This window comes from Mytilus galloprovincialis, chromosome 12 (genome assembly GCF_965363235.1).
Source record: "Mytilus galloprovincialis chromosome 12, xbMytGall1.hap1.1, whole genome shotgun sequence".
NCBI lineage: Eukaryota > Metazoa > Mollusca > Bivalvia > Mytilida > Mytilidae > Mytilus > Mytilus galloprovincialis.
Window position 1 is genome coordinate 57,580,606 of NC_134849.1, and position 11,751 is coordinate 57,592,356.

The 11,751-nt window shown below is 34.1% G+C and overlaps 1 long non-coding RNA gene across 1 annotated transcript; it reads right to left on the reverse strand.

Moving 5' to 3' along the window:
- Positions 1-2,075: 2,075 nt before the first annotated feature.
- On the reverse strand, positions 2,076-11,727 carry LOC143054353 (uncharacterized). Its single transcript, XR_012971644.1, has 3 exons — positions 11,626-11,727; positions 7,371-7,500; positions 2,076-2,703 (listed from the first exon to the last, which is right to left on the reverse strand). It is a non-coding gene; the product is annotated as an uncharacterized LOC143054353 (long non-coding RNA).
- Between the last annotated feature and the right edge of the window lie 24 nt (positions 11,728-11,751).

Sequence of the window (11,751 nt, forward strand, 5' to 3'; positions counted from 1 at the left end):
AATTGGAAAAATATCATCTTCCTTTACTTTTAACAAGTGTTATTTCTAAAATTGTAAAATAGTAAAGATTATAAATGCCGTAATAAGAAATTAATCACAAAAGTAAGCGGGTTTATTATACTTGATGCTAATTTCTTATATTATCCATTTATTTAATTGGACACGTTGCATTTGTTAATTTTCACTAACCTTTCAAAGATCTTCAAATGCTCCGCCCTAACCATTTTGCTAACATAGTAATATCTAATAATATTAGCAACGGGTGATAATGCCTGAAATAAACACCCGGCTGAGTCTGAAGTTTGTCGACCCCGGAACAATTTAAAACACCCGCCTTATTCAAGACTAAGCAAGGCAATATATGCATAAGCTGGTTCCCGGCTGACTACGTCACTTTGTTTATAGACAGTTGTTAGAGTGACTACAAATGGATTCCAGATTATGCAGTATGATTAAATTAGAAACTTTTATAACAGAAAATTTAATCAGACAGTGGACCACTTTGCCGGAATTCAAGATATGACTTCTATTTCCTCATTTAATAAAAAGATTTTAAAATCTAACATATAAACATATTTTTGGGGTAAGTTAAGTGATGATGCCTCTCATTGGGGTGTCTAAGTAATCACAAAATCACATTTGTCAGTTTGCCAATTGAATATACTCACATAATCATTGATTGTTTTTTAAAACAAGATAATCAAATGATCAAAACCACAGTACTAGATAATGAAATATTTGGTCTAGTAATCAAATAATCACTTTAAAAATGGCTAAGTAATCACATGATCAAAAATCCATGATCATTATTAATATGTCTGAACATGAAGAATGAAAGGTAAAACACACAGACTATTTGTTCTGTATGTGTTCAAACCCACATATTCTGGACAGTGATATATACAGCTCAACATTATCGAAAGAAACTAGATACATCAGGTGTATATATCGGGTTTGACTCATCGAAACAAAGAGCAAAAGCTGAAGCATGCATCTAACAAACAGATAAAAAGAAAAGAGAAACAAAGTACCCATGCATCTATAGGAGATGGGCGAAAGATACCACTGTCCAGAGGGACAGACAAACTCATGATAGATCGAAAATAAACTGACAACCACATGGCAAAAAAATCAAAAGCCGACCAGACAAATAATATTATAGTACACAAGCTAGACACAACATAGAAAACTAAAGACTTAGGCAACACGAATCCCACCAAACACTGGGGTGATATCAGGTCCTCCGGACGGGTGAGCAGATCCTGCTCCACATGTGGCACATGTGAGAACTCGTAGTTGTCGACAGGAAAACCGGCAACCCTGACCAATAAGATTGGAACCGAGCACACCTAATTCATACACGTTTTCACGCTGTATGTTTGTTTAATCTAGTACATTGGCTAGACGTATAGAGGGACAGAGGATTGAAATCTTACAAAACGTGTTTAAACCCGCCGAAATATTTAAGCCTGTCCCAAGTCAGGAGCAACTGCCCTTTGTTAGTCTTGTGTATACAATAAAAGTTAGAAGTCAAGATGCGGTATTTTTGCCATTGAGACAGCCCATAGGTAACCGTATGTTTTGTGCAATCTTGGTTTATTTACATGCTTCGTAGTTTAGTGTGACGGCCATTTTCGCTGAACTAGTACACATGTGTGTTTAGGGGCCAGCTGAAGCCCGCCTTAGGGTGTGGAATTTTCTGATTTTGGTGGCGTTGTGCTGTATTCTGCTCTTTGTTCGGGTTGTCTCTGACAGACTCCGTTTCCAGTCTTAATTCTATTTTTTACAGGCTAATGAGATAGTATATAGTTTAACTCTGTCACCGAAGCCATGTTTTTCATTTACAATTTTAAATTTGACGTGTGTATACATGTATTCAATTTTGCACAGAGGCGGACTAAGGGGACAGGGTGCCCAGTTCTCTTGGCTTCATTTGTGGGAAAAGTTTGGTTGATTATATAGGGACTCAATGAATGATGACTGGAGCGAGTCCACCCTTTCCCCTTTTATGAAATTTCTGAGTCCGCCACTGTTAAATATAATCAAATGTTACATGTGAATAAACAAAGAAGATCTTTAAAAAAAAACATTTTATTTTTATTGAATTCCATTTACCACTGTTACATGAATAAATATATTATATGTTATAATATTTTTTGTCATGATAAACAAAAAAGTCGCGTTTCAGTTTCTAATGACCTTTTTTCAATTTCAAACAATTAAAAGGAGGCCCCTCATGGGGTGTCCAAGTAATCACATTATCAAAAATTATTTGCCAATACATGTATAATCATATAATCATTGATTAAGTTTTTAAACAAGATAATCAAATAATAAAAAATACAGTCCTATATTATCAAATAGTCAAATAATCATGAAATATTTTGTCTGTTAAACGAAATAATCACTTTAAAAACGGCCCAGTTTATCACATAATCAAAAACACAAGGAGAAGGGCTCTAAAAAGGAATTTATATCTTCTGTTCTGCTAAGATGTCTTAAAATTTGTCGGAAACATCAGAAGTTTACTTGGAAATATTTGCACCTCTGCACCTGCACGATGCTCCACTATAACAAGCTTCATAGTTGCTAGTTTCACAATCCCCACTTGAACAACATTGCCAGTCATAATTACAGCTGTCCCCTGTGTTTTTGCAATGAGATGATTTCTTGAAGATTTCCATCAGTAAATCGTCCATTTGCCTACAAAAATAGTGTTTTAAATTAGATTTATGAATTAACGCGTTATATGCTGGTAAACCTAGAATATGACATGAATTACTTATGATACAGTTTTGTTTGCTTATTTTAAGTCCACAAAGGTAATTTGCTGTGTTAAAAAGCTGAGGTCGATACTAACACACAAAGGTCTTTGGTATATTTGTTGTTCTCCGCCAATTATATTTTTGGTTTCCCAAATGTTTGGTCTCGGGTTACTCGATATATGTAATTTCTGAAAATAAAAGTTTTGCGCACGTTTATAATATCATTTGTTTTGCAATCTAATTAAAAGCCAATCTCTCATCGCTCCCGTTTTCTGATATGTCGCGTGGGAGATCTAACGAAACCCGCTTTGAGGTCACATGTGAGTGACCTCGTAGGTGTGTCTTTTTCGACCAATGAAAATCAGTCTTCCACGATCTTGAAAGTTTATCATGAGGTAAAGGGATGTAACTCATTTTATTTACGAAGAAATCGTCAGTCAAAAAGCATTCATAAACTTTTTTGATTGGCTTATTGATAGGTCGTCAACTCATTTGCATATCATTATAAATTCATAACTTCTAGTTCATTCACATGTGACCTCAAAGCGGGTTTCGTTAGATCTCCCACGCGACATATCAGAAAACGGGAGCGATGAGAGATCAGTGGCGGATCCAGAGGGGGGGTTCCGGGGGTCCGCACCCCCCCTTTATTTTGGCCGATCAATGCATTTGAATCGGGACATATGTTTTGCACCCCCCTGCACCCCCCCTTTGCCCTGGGCTAGCACCCCCCTTTCGAAAATTCCTGCATCCGCCACTGGAGATCGATTTTTAATTACATTGTTTGTTTTGTAGAGTGCACTTAAAGATGTACTTAGATGAGGGTTTGTGAAATTTATAAAAACAAGAATTAAAATTGATACAATAAGTCAGAAGTGCATTATTTATAGGTCAAGGAGCTCCTTTTCCAGATATGATTTTTTTAAAATAAGGCGGGGAAAAGCTGACTCGGACTATTACCTTATATTTGCATTGGTATTATTTGGGTCTCAAATCAAAAGTAAAAAATAAAATCTGCTTAACATTTGGCAAATGACCCTTTATGAGCTATTTTAAGTCTTATATATCAAAAGATATATGAGTGTTATGGGGCAAAATATTTGTATATTGTATTGTATAGGGGAGAAAAACAAGGAGTCCGACCATTTATTACAAATTCCAAAAACCTCATGACCTAAGTACATCCTTAAGTAATACTGAGGTTTTGAGTTCAAACCCTGCACGTGACAGGTGTATTCGACTCCATTCTAAATTGACTAGGATTGGCAGTTTTCTGCCGGAGGTTGATGATTCTCTCCGGGCAATTAATCCGGCTTCCTCTACCTATATAAACTGGCCGCCAAAAGAGATATCAGAAGGACATTCAAACTCACAAGTGAATCTCTCATTAGAGGTTTCCAGATTTGCTACCGTACCAACCGTAGTACGAAGTGGGAGCCGTCATTTAACTTTTGAAAATTATTGATGTATACACTTTATATCAACAAATGTTTTAGGAATCATATGCAGAACTGTTTAGAGAAATTTTAGCTGTAATTTGGGACTAATTTCATGTGGTTTCTTCTTGTATTCGAAAAAAACAATAGTGTGTGCACTCGATTATGCATTCAAGCAACCGTTGCAAGTAACCGTCGGTACGAAAGGTTTATAGTTAAGAGTTATTTCCCCGTGAAACTACATAGATACAAAGGAGCTAAATTACAAAACAAATTTAAAACTTTATAAATTTTGTTTGTAATAACTTTATGTATCATTATAAAATGTTAAAGTTTTGTATTTATTTTGGTAAGTTTTTAGAAAACATGATCAAATAAAATGTATTTGAACGAAATAAATTGACCTTAATAACAAAAGAAAAATGACAAAATTAATATAAAACCAAATCACTGTTCTGTCAGTGCGCGACAGGTCTATTACACTTGTCAAGAGATATAAGAATCAAGATAAAAAAAAGTCCAGTGAGACATAATCAGACATACTTTAAAAAAATTTATACTCTGTTACAAGAAACGGAAGGTGTCAAAACGCATGATTTCTTATTTCTGTACTGATTATGTATGTCATTATACTTAATAACATTGCCTAGTGATAATTTTGTGTAATATGTAATATATCTGTTGTAAATATATGTTGAAGAATTGAATAAAGATAATAAAAAAAAAATCAGACATCCGGAATGAAGTTATAAAAAATACAAGGTCGTTTACATCTTCAATTTGAACAATTATGCATAGAGATATGGCTGATATCGTATTTACTTGGCATCCTTCCTTTTTGGACAATTATCTTTACCGTCGGGCTTAAAGTTTTTCTTTATAAAAAAAAAAACCCTCATAAAATCAATATGCTCTATAAATTTTAGAAACATGCCCTTTTTAATATCTTTTTCGCAGTAAGCCGAGAGAGAAAACTCAGAAAAACTGAAGTTAAACTATTTTTTAAAAGTAATATCGTATTCATGATACTAGTACATATAAACCTGAACCAAATTACAAGAAACATTTACCAACCGATGAAAATGATCCTTAATTTTGAGTCCATAAATCAGTTGTAAATGGTGCAAAAGACATAATTATATAGCAACACAGTATTTTCCGTAGAACATTACGAAGAGTTAGAAAGACATATTCATATTGCATTAGACTAAGTGTAAATATAGCGTCAAATTATGGCTGTTATCAGTGAACAAAATACGCTGTGTTGTATGAAGTTTTTCTGGCAATGCTGTACGACCAAAGGATTAATGGATGGATATTGGTTTAATATTACCCCTCGTAGATTATATTATACTACTCGCAGGCATGTGCAATTTTACTCGCGACAATATTTACAAATATTAATGTAATAACAATATCTAGTGACATAATAATAATAAGCTGACACGATGAAGTAACATCGTGATGATAAATATTTCTACTCAAAAAATGGTTTTCGTTAGTGTCATAAAATTTTTATTCTTACAGTTAATATAATCAACAATTTTATTAAAAGTTCAGTGACAAAATATAAGTAAAAAGATAGATCGATAGTTTTACAATGTGTGTTGCGTTTTAAGAAAAAATGTTGCTCAAATGATCGAAAAGATAGCTTAATTAATAAAAATTTATTTTAATGAGAAATCAACACAATTTTGAACTCATTTTTGCCATTAGCACGTGTACTAGTTCAGTGACGCATCCAGAACTTTTCATAAAGGGGGGGGGGGGGGGGGCGCTCCATCCATGCTTCAGTGATTCCCTATATAATCAACCATTTTTATCCCCGAAATTGGGGGGAGGTTCCCAAGCCCCCCTTCCCCTGGATCCGTCTATGTATATATATAGCCATTAACGACACCAGTAAGGTTCAAGTAAGATATTATTAAGTAATTTCTAATTATTCCAATTTATATTTCAGTATTAGATTTTATTCTAATCCTTTTCTTAATATACAAAAACAGAATAGCTATACAGAAACGCAAATCTATATTTAGAATATAAAGGTCGAGGCAACTCAGTTCCAGTAAGGACTGTTTGATTCATTCTCTTGGGCACAGAATAAATTTTATCGTATAAAATCACATGCAAGGTTTTCTAGAAGCATTGAAATCGTAATAAAATAAAAGATAACGGTTTTTATCACTGATATGCAATTTTGTTTCTCTATTTTTATCATGATACATACAATAATCTCATACATTAAATGAAACCTCCCAAACAGCACCAACGGTTGTGTTACGTACCAACCGTACCTGATACGTAGCAAATCTGGAAACCTCTAATGAGAGGGTCCAAGTATTCACATAATGATAATCACAATTTTGTGCCAATATAATCACATTATCATTTATAATTACTTTTGAACAAGATCATCAAATAATCAAAAATACAGTCTAAGATAATCAAATAATCATGCAATATTTGGTCTGGTAATCAAATGGTCACTTTATAAACGACCAAGTAATCACATAATCAAAAAGAGGCTCACGTAAAAGACAAACAACAGTCAACAAAACACACACAACACAACACACACAACACAACACAGAAAACGAAGTAAATTAAATGATCAACATAAAACTCTATGCAAAACAGGGTTGAATTCAGGTGCATCGGACGGGTAATTTTATTACACATGATTAAGACACCCGCATCGACAAAACGTCTTGTAAACAATAAGATAATTATAAAAAAAATCACAGAATGTCTCCATGCAAACTTTTTTTCTATGGCAAATTTCATTTTTTATGAGACCTTTTAGTTTAGCATTATGGAAAAAAAACATATCTAAACATGGTGTGATACGATAATCAAGGATTTTTTTCATTATAGCCTTCCGGTAAATATTTAGGACCTCATTTAATCTTGTCATGGAATAGAGTCAGCAGTGATGTTGCACCAGTGTAGCATTGTAAGCATGTGCTTACAAATAATTTATAAAACTGAATTTTTTTTCAATAAGAATTTGACGAGAATCGTTCAGCTTAAGAAAGACTGCAGCCCTCAACCCCCTCCCCATTTGCTTAAATGTTATTTCCCCGTGTCTACACCACTAGAGTGGCGCTGATCTATATTCATCTGACCATCCGGCTTTCAATGGTATTTGTAAACGCGGAGTAATTCCTACCGTGATTCCGTGTTACTTTCTTCTTTTAGTTCAGTGTTGATCATATCCCTGCGACTATAGTCTTTCAAATCATCAAGTAAGCGTAACAGCCCGATTGTTTCTTTTGAACGCACAGAAGCGCTATGTATTGCTGAAAGAAAACAACAATTATTTTACATAAATTACAAGTGTGGACACAGATCAGTGTGGATAGTATGTTTGGATGTTTGACAGTGTTTTCTGACAAAAAGAGTTTTCTGGTTTTTCCCAATAGGATTCTTTGTTGAACTGTTGTGCACAGTGATAGCCAACCTTTACCAAACACGGAAAATAGCAGTGTTTTTTTATTTTTAAATATTGAGTTTTAAAGTTTAAGACTGTCATGGAGGAGACACTACTTTACATCAGTGCCGACCGTTCGTAGATTTTATTTAACTAGACATTGCTTTTTATATCAAATCTATATATTGACCAACGTACTATGAGTGCTTAGTGTATATAATATGTACATTCCTGTAAATAAAGGTTGTGCATGCATGTGCAACGTTATATTGGAGGATTTCCTTTCAACATTTCAACTTTTGAAATAACTTCTATGTCATGTATGTGAAAAGTACATTAGCATTTTATTTTAATATCCGTTTAAGGAACACAGCTGACTGAGTGTTCGCCAACTCTGGAGTGATTTGCGTAAAGAAGCGGAAGATTGGAAGGATTTCCATATCCATAAAAAAAAACGATATAACATACGGTACGGGTAGGCGGGTTAAATGTTTTCTCTCAAATATTTAAGAATTATTGATCGACGCTGCAACTCGAAATTAAAAGTAATTTGAAACAAGTAATCCTGTGTTAGGATGCTAACACAAATGTCACCAAAACGGACCCAAAATCATTGTTCTGTGGTGTCCATAGTGGTAGTTAACATTTGGGAAAAGGGTCATTATATTTAAATGATTTTGGATTTTTGCAGTTTCCATGGTTACGGTGGCCATTTTGGAAATTTAAGAGTCAAAAGTCATGTCTACATATGCTAGGTAAGGTTTGTTTTTAGTTTCATAAATTTTAAAGCATTTTGATTGTTTTAACATTTAAGCAGTTTTCATGGCAACGGTGGCCATTTTGGAAATTCCAGACTCAAAAGTCTTATAAAGATATTTTTCGCAGGTTTTTACTGATTATGTCAAAGTCATGTGATTCGCTATGATGGAGTTGACCAGTGTGTAAAAAAAAAAAAACGCCACTCAGTCATTTTGAAATTCAAATTACAGTAGCACATTGCTTAGGCTGAGGGTGACAACCATGATACCCAGTGGCGGATCCAGAACTTTTCCTATAAAGGGGGGGGGGCGCTGACTGACCTAAGGGGGGCCCGATCCAGTCATGCTTCAATGATTCCCTATATAATCAACCAAATTTTTCCCACGAAAGGGGGCCCCCTGGATCCGCCTATGATACCTTCAAAGCGACATAGGATTGAGCAAGAACGTAGTGACTTCTATTTCACAATTCAACCAAACAGAAAGTAATACTCTATTACACTCTCATGAAAAAAAATCCACAGCAATATTATTTACCTACGAAAACATGTTTAACCCCAAACGCCCCAGCCTATTTTAAAATAACATGATATCTGAATAATGACCCCAGTTAGTATAAGCTCTAGATAGATTTAAAGTCGTAAGTACGAACCATTTGATTTGAGGAGGCAGTCTAAGGTATTTGAGAGAAAAAAATCTGACTCTGGTTTTTACATTAAATAAAAGTTCTGGCCGTATCTGGATTGAAAACAATAACCTTGTCCACTTTTTTGCAATTAGAAATGAAAATTTCCAACAGAATTTTTTAGCATTAAATGAACATGATGAACAAAAAACGGGCGTATTTTTTTAGGGCCGGGGTTTGCATGTCTGACCGGAATGTCTGTTTCTGATATATTGAATACTTTTTTCAAGACCAGACTTCAACCTGACTGCTGAGTGTGGCCTTTATGTCTCCATTTGTCGACCGTCATTCATAAATTCGTTGTCATTTCAGACTCATTCGTAGCCTTTGATTGATTTGGAACCCCTCACCTCCCTTAATTTTGTTGGGTGAAAACAAAAATCAACCAAACATTTGGATAAAAATTGCTTGTTTAACTTTTAAAATATGCTAACTTAACATACAACAAACGAGAATTTTCCATGTCTATTTTTAACTGACAAGTCCCACATCAAATATATCAGTACATAGCTTTGGATCCATACTATCATTTATGATAGACAATCAATAGGGAGAATATATAATACAACATAAAAAATGTCCAGCCCTTACACTTTACAGTAACTATAGAATATACATGCCCCACGACAGGAACCGTTTAAAAAGTGCATGTTACACTAATTTTATGTTTTTTAACCCAAAAAAGGTCCCAAACATTTTTCGCCTCGATCCGCTCGTCAAACTTTTAAAACCGTCGCCCCCTTTCCAAATTCCTGGATCCGCCCCTGGTAGCAGTAACAAGAGGCCGCAACACCTCAATGAAGCGGGGACCAATTTTTCTATATACATGTAGTGGCATGTGCACACTTGGCAATTAACAGAGGCGGATTTAGGGAAGAGGACACCCCTTTATGAAGCTACACATATGAAAAATGTATATACTTTTTACAATGCAACAGTCCAGACGTTGACTAAATATGTGTCCCTTTTTTAAATTCTTGATCCGCACCTTATTTATATGAAATGTGTTAAAACGGCGATACATAATTTATGTAACAAGTTTTAGCTTTCTAAAAAGCTATGGACTGCTTCGCTCTACCCTAATTTAAGGTAATATGTGTGCATGTGGTTGTTAATTAGTTTTGGAAATGTGGTATTTTTAGATATTGATTGATAAAAACTTGATGTTCTTTAAGAGTGTCTGTATGCGTTATATACCCATGCTTTTAAAAAATCTAAATTTCTTGTTGAAAATTAAAACAATTATAAAACAACACGACTCTGGGGTGTGCCTAGATTGTCAGAAGTTATAAACTACAGATAACGCTTTTTTATAAACATTGTATATGAACATATTGTTTAGTAAAGCAAATCGTGCAAACTGAGTAACAAAGCAAATACACACGTATTAATAATTAATATTTCAGTATTGAATTCATCTGTGAAATGTATATATGCAAAATAAAACGAACATGAATTAATGACAATTGTTTGGAACTGAATTGTCAATTTTCCGGCATTTAATGTCTTATCCTGGCCGAGAAAAGTCTGTAATTCTTTATTTCATTTAAGCCAATAGCTGTTGCTGTATCTCAGCCGCATCCAATCAGAATATATACGTGAAAAGTAATTTATTCAAGATGGCGTGTATTTCGATTGAAACTAATAGCTCCGCACCGTGATGGAAGCAATTAGTTGAAACCCAAATGCAAGAATCTTGACTGTCTTCCGGTAACTCATGTATGAATCATGGGAGACATAAATAAAAACACGGAATTTTCTTATCACTGTTCATTAAAAAATTACAAAACGATGAAGTTTCTCTACCAGACCAAAATTGGCCGAAGCCATGCAGAGTTTTTTTGATGTGCTCATTTTATGTAAATTTTTTTGTTCATAAAATGTTTGAATATTTCGAATCACTATGTTTTCCTATCCAATATAAAAAAGAAGATGTGGTATGATTGCCAACAACTATCCACAAAAGACCAAAATGACACAGGCATTAACAACTATAGGTCACCGTACGGCCTTCAACAATGAGCAAAGCCCATACCGCATAGTCAGCTATAAAAGGCCCCGATAAGACAATGTAAAACAATTCAAACGAGAAAACTAACGGCCTTATTTATGTAAGAAAAATGAACGAAAATCAAATATGTAACACATAAACAAACGACAACCACTGAATTACAAGGCTGCTACGTATATACGTCAAAAATATTCTAATGGAGTTTTATTGGTATTTCGGGAATTTAAGATAACTAATGGTACTTACTCTCAGGATTTCAAAATGGAATTAACAAGTCACGGCTTCCACTTGAGGTCGATGTTTTGAAATAATTTGAATGATTTCTTTTAACTAAAAGCCTATAAATTGGACCACAATGGTCAAAGCGTACAAAAATATTTCGATCAAAAAGATATTCAAACTTTTCCAAAAATAAAACTTTCACTATTCGATCTAAATATGCATAAATTGCCGAATGTATCACCTGTGAGAAAATGAACAAATACATGTATATTCTTAATATAATAGTAATTAGGTCCATACATCAGCATGTGTACTTACCAGAGATGGAAAAAAGCACCAAAAAAGTCACACTTAAACTTTGCATCATTTTCGTTTTATCCTTGTCTTTACCGATACTTTCTTTTATTCAAAATAGTTTCTTTTTATATAGTAAATTAGACCTAA